This window comes from Phacochoerus africanus, chromosome 1, assembly GCF_016906955.1.
Source record: "Phacochoerus africanus isolate WHEZ1 chromosome 1, ROS_Pafr_v1, whole genome shotgun sequence".
Lineage (NCBI taxonomy): Eukaryota > Metazoa > Chordata > Mammalia > Artiodactyla > Suidae > Phacochoerus > Phacochoerus africanus.
Window position 1 is genome coordinate 33,291,965 of NC_062544.1, and position 6,000 is coordinate 33,297,964.

General features: G+C 35.1%; 1 long non-coding RNA gene across 1 annotated transcript in view; it reads left to right on the top strand.

Moving 5' to 3' along the window:
- LOC125111740 (uncharacterized) overlaps positions 1-5,207 on the top strand; it is a 255,742-nt gene extending 250,535 nt beyond the window's left edge. The window contains exon 3 of the long non-coding RNA XR_007130926.1: positions 4,449-5,207. This is a non-coding gene — a long non-coding RNA (uncharacterized LOC125111740). The remainder of the gene's footprint in view (positions 1-4,448) is intronic.
- The last annotated feature ends 793 nt before the right edge of the window (positions 5,208-6,000 follow it).

Sequence of the window (6,000 nt, forward strand, 5' to 3'; positions counted from 1 at the left end):
AGAGCCACAGCAATGCTGATCTCAGCCACGTCTGCAACCTGACCTACACCTCAGCTCAGGATCCTTAACCCACTGAGCAAGGCCAGGGATCTAACCTGTGTCCTCATGGATGCTGGTCTGTTCATTAACCACTGAGCCACGATGGGAACTCCTATTTTTAAAAATTTATTTCTTTTTATAAAAAAATTATAGTTGATTTACAATGATTCAGTTACATGCATTATTTTTCAGCTCCTTTCCCCTTATAAGTTATTAAGACTATTGAGTACAGTTCCCTGCGCTATAGAGTAGGTCCTTGTTGGTTGTCTATTTTATATGTATAGTAGGGTATATATTAATCCCAAATTCCTAATTTGTTTTTCCCTCAGCCTCTTTCCCCTTTGGTAACCGCAAAGTCTCTTCTCTATGTCTGTGAGTCTGTTATGTAGATAAATTCATTAGTGTCTTTTTTTTTTTGTCTTTTTGCCTTTTCTAGGGCCACTCCTGTGGCATATGGAAGTTCCCATGCTAGGGGTCTAATTGGAGCTGGAGCCACCAGCCTACACCAGAGCCACAGCCATGTGGGATCCAAGCTGTGTCTGCCACCTACACCACAGCTCACCGCAATGCCGGATCCTTAACCCACTGAGCAAGGCCAGGGATCGAACCCGCAACCTCATGGTTCCTAGTCAGATTCATTAACCACTGAGCCAGGACGGGAACTCCCTGAGTCATATTTTAGATTCCACTTATAAATGATATCATATGGTATTTATCTTTCTCTTTCTGACTTACTTTACTTAGTACGATAATCTCTAGGTCCATCCATGTTGCTGCAAATGGCATTATTTCATTCTTTTTTATGAATGAATAATATTCCATTGTGTGAATGTATAAGTACATTGTATAAATAAATAGACATATATGTGTATGTGTATATATGTGTGTGTATACATTTATAAATATATCATATAATAAATATGTAAATGTATACGCACACATATACTTATATATGTATATGCCATATTGTCTTTATCTATTCATCTGTTGCAGACATTGAGGTTGTTTCCATTTCTTGGCTATTGTGCATAGTGCTGCAGTAAAAGAAACTTCTCAGTTCACTAAAACAACCACCAGAGACTGAACTACAGTCTCCATTGATTACATATTAGGGCAAAAAAAAGATCTCAACAGTCTCCCCCAAAATAGTGATAAAAAGCCCCATCCTTTATGTTGAACAAATAACAACTCATTACATCTGTAATGAGTATAATTTGAATAAAAAGTGGGGCAAAGGCAAATATGAACTCTTACATGAACTAATAAATTTTGAATTATTTTGAAAGCTATAATGTATGTCTATGTGTGCGTGTTTTATATATATATGCAGTGTTTTCTTACCTCTAGATGGTATTGCCAAATTATCAAGTACCTTAAAAGATCTACTTTAATTGGCTTAGAGAAAAATAAAAATTTATAAAAATAAAATACTCCTAAAACTCAAAATACAAATATTTTTTCAAATTCATATGATTTAGGTAAATCTTTAGTAAATAAGAGTAGTGTAGTATTGTTGGTTTAATAAAAACAACTGTGTCTTCTGAATTATCAGCATTGTGATACAAGCATATATTTTCAGACTACTTGAGTCTCTTAATCAAATAAACTATTATTTTCTATATGCTTAATGTTATAAAACTTATAGATGATATTTTAATCAAGTTGAATCATTACTCTGACAAATCTTATTCCAACAATAATTGTGTTTTATTATGTCTGCTTAGAAGTAGTTTCCAAAATCTATTTGGTATTGAAACCCTAAAGTTATTCTAAGTTGAATGATAGATATCCATTGACTATATAGATCATTGCTAAATGGTATAAAATACTGAAACATTAATTATTGAACATAGCCTTAAGTTTATTTACATTTAGATGCTTATTTATACAGGGAGGCTAAAGATATTTGGTTCTGTTTCTAAAGATGATCTTTTTGTCACACTGAGAAATTGCACTGTGAGGAAGCATATGTCTCTAGAAACTGTGAGATGATGTATTGATAAGCCTGCTACTACACAATGCTGGCATATGACAGTCCACAATTGTCTACTTCCTAGTTTTCTCCAGAAAATAAAGGTTACTAAGGGTAATTGATAATCAACATGTGTAAATAAAACTACTAGAAATAATGAAGGTGAAGAAGAAAACTAAATGCAAAGTGTTCAAGGGATGTGGGGTTGTTTTTGTTAAGGAAAAAAAAAGAGTAATTTTGTCCTAAAGTAGTTGTTTAAAGATTGTTCCAGAAGGAAAAGGAAAAAAGTGAGAGACAAAAACATGAATAAATACAGAAAGTTTTAAAGATGGGGGGGCGGTGATGTGTTGGGGCACATAGAGAATCTTATCTCACTGGTCAGGCTGGCTAAGATTGAATACATTTACTGCAAGTTTTTTAAATGAGTTTTAATATCATTAGTTTACTGATGCAACACTAGAGTTTGGTTTTCTCTCTCTTAAAAAGACAAAGTTTCTAGGACTATTGGTCTGTTCATAATAAGAGACTATAAAAGGTTTTCTTTCCCTTTTAGGTCATCTATCTAGGAAACAAAGATTCTGTGTCTTATTGGAATAATTTCCAGTGTTTCATCATGTCTTTGATTATTTAGGAACAAGTAATTTTTCTTAAAAAAATACAACTCACTTATGATTCTATTTAATCACACGTTTAAACCTTTTGACCTTTTGAACAACTTCTCAAAGTCTAATTCTAAATGAAGTCTTTTTGACCAGAGGATCCCTGGAAAAATCTCAAAGGATTTGCCTTCTCACCTTGTAAAAGGGGAGGTCTTTAATTAATTGAGATTATTTTATAAGGTAAATTGCTTTGGAAGCCTTGTCAAATGGGAATGGGGAAGAGGAGCTTGATATTTCCTAGGTATTTGTATGCCTAAATATTATCAATATAATTACTTCATAAATTCTATGAAGTTCCTAGAACTTTGTCAATGTCCTCATTGTCTATAATATATCCTGATAGAATTTTATCAGTCATAATTCCAGTTATTATCTAAAACAGTATGTCACAGACATAAAGAAATTTGTCAATTGCAGTATTTTTTTGTAATGAACTTTCATCAAACTTTAACAGTGGCCATTTTATATTTTTTGTCATTCACAGATAGTTATTGTTTTATTCTGATGTTTTGCTAAAAGCTCTTGCAATCAGCTACAAGCTGGATACTTTATCTTCAATGAAAGGGATGTCTCATAGGACCATGGGAAAAATCTATGACAGGTGTTCTGTTATAGTATTCTGATGGTGTTGCTTAAATAAACTTGAGATTGTACCACTGGACTGAGTAAAGATTTCCAGACCTCTAACAGAAAAGCTGATGAGTTCACAAAACTGCTAAGCCAGGATCAAATGGAACAAGAATTACCATATGAAACTTAATGAAAAATGAAAACAGATGAAAAATGATAGTAATTTTTATGGATTTTTTGTTTGGAATATTGCTTGTTCTTAAATATTTTGTTTTTCTGGCAATAAGAAACCTCTTTCTATTTTCTTCTTAGGTATCTGTAACTCACAACAATTTCAAAGATTGTAACTTTGCAAACAAAAAAGAAACATTTATCCTTTTCTCCCTACCTGATCCTTCCAGACCTCAGAAACTCATCTTGAATATTCTTGTTCTCATTGCAGTATAGTTGCTTGCATAAGATCGGTAAGAATCTGTTCTCTTTATAACAGGACATAATTGAGAAAAGTAGTTATACCACTGGCTTTAATTGGAATGTCATATTTGAGATACATGTGCACTGAATCATATATGACCAGTTTTCAGGCATTAAATTGCTTTTTGAAGCCACTGTTTATAAAACTTTGGGAACAACTGGCCTGGTACCTGGCTCATAGATTTCCTAGCCTTTATAGGTGAGTAAGGAAAGTCAATTTCTGGCAGGTCCAGGAAATTTAGAATATCTGGGGGAGCCTTAAGAAGAGAGGAATTACCAAAATATAGATACTGAAAATGAAGTCTGCTAAATCTATGGCTTGGCTTACAAGCCTCAAGAGGAATTGAAAAGCCAACCTGAGATTCTTTATAAAAGTTTCAGCAAAGCAAACTTTAAAAGGCCTATATCATCCAATTATCAGTTTTGCTGCACTCATGTAAATGATCATGCCAAATTTAATGAGACTACACTTAGTTTGTAAACAAGAGAAATCTTACTTTGATAATCTTTGATCAAAATTGGGCTAATTGTAGAAAGAAATTTTATATTTCAGTGGAAAATAATAACCTCCCTTGTCTGTTACCAGATTTGATTCCCATTCATTATCTTTGAGCTATTTTTCATCTCTTTGTGAATTCTACCTGCTGTCTTACACATTTTGTTGGTAATTAAATTTTTCTCCCACTCGCTTGACTTGGTATCACAGAGAACTAAAACTGCCTTTTTTCCTGAAGCCCTGCAGGCTGAAGCTGGACAACATATTGTAACTTCAAAGGATTTATCACCACAACAATGTGGACCACTCAGAAAATTCACTGGAACACCTGCATCTTCCATGCTCCATTCCAAGAAATAGCCATGACTGTGACATGGCCTCTACCACCCTCCCAGAAGATGCTTCAAAACTGAACATCTGGAAATCTTCCTGACTGGCTGCCCTCTGGATTCAGAAACTGCTCCAACCATTAATCTTTGTGTTTCTCTCCCTTTGCATATCTCTTTCCTTGCAACTTCTAATCTGAATTTCTCTCCATAGCAATCAACCTAGCCTCCTTTTTTTCTTTTTTCTTTTTTTAAAAATATGTACGGAAGTTTCAAGTGGGGGAAATCTGGAGAGACCCCCAGAGTTGATTTTAAAGTGAAAACATTTGAGCTAAAAAAGATAGAGAAAGAAATCTTATCTCAACTCCCCTTATCTGGCTCAAGCATAACTTTCAAGCTCTACAGCTGCTATTAACCTCCTCCCCACCTCCACCCCACTTTAGGCTTCTCCTATGAATTCTACTGCCTTAAAGGAAGACTGTTCATTGCCATTAGCATCAAAAAGTCCCACAGAACCTTCCCTGCCTTCCCAGTGAAGTCCTAACTACCACCTCCATCCCTTTGTTTAGTTTGGTATATAAAACTTTTTTATCCTGTCTGTTAAGTGAGTTATCTATCACTGAGTAATTCTGTGTGAGGGTATAAATAAACCTCTTCTCTTCTTTTGTTAACCTATCTATTGTCAGTTAATTTGCAAGTCACCAGCCACTGGACTCAAGTTAGAAGGGAAGAGGTTGCCTGCCTATGCAATAATTTCCCCCCTGCTGACTGCAATGCATTGCTCCCTGATGAAAGCAGCATTCACTGCCATGACTACAGGGTTATTTACTCCTGTACATATGTGTGCATATAGGCATGTGTGTATTTACAGAGTTGGCAGCTCAGCAGGTTGTGACTAAACATCCTTAGGAATTTCCTCGGTGAGTCAAAGCTTATTAAAGTAGAAACACTTCCCAGAAGATCAGAAATCTATCTTCAAACCAAGCTCATTCCCCTGCTTGTTGCATCATCAAGCCAGGCAGCTTAAAATAAATCATCTATTAAAAGTGAACCAATTACCAAACTCACCTTCCAACACTTCCAACACCAGTTTTGGGAAATGGACTGGAAGGACTCCTTCGATGGTAACTTGACCTTGCTTTCACTGATGACATCGTCTTGGAATGTTGGTAAACTTCCTTTGGCATATGCTTCAGTGAGGAGATAGTTGTCTAAATTAATGACATGCCTTAATGAGAGACAGTTGGGAGCTTTGGTATCTGGTGAACGGGGTTCAATTCCCAACTCAACCATTTTGTAACTTTGTAAACTTGAACAACCTTTTATCTGCTTGAGACTGCCTCAGTTTGCTTATTTGTAAGGTGTAGGGAAGAACTCTTAACCTGAAAGATTTGGGGAAAAGATAAAATGAGATAGTTGTATATACAAGTGCTTAATTTTCTTCCTAGCTTCTTTAAGGTGCTC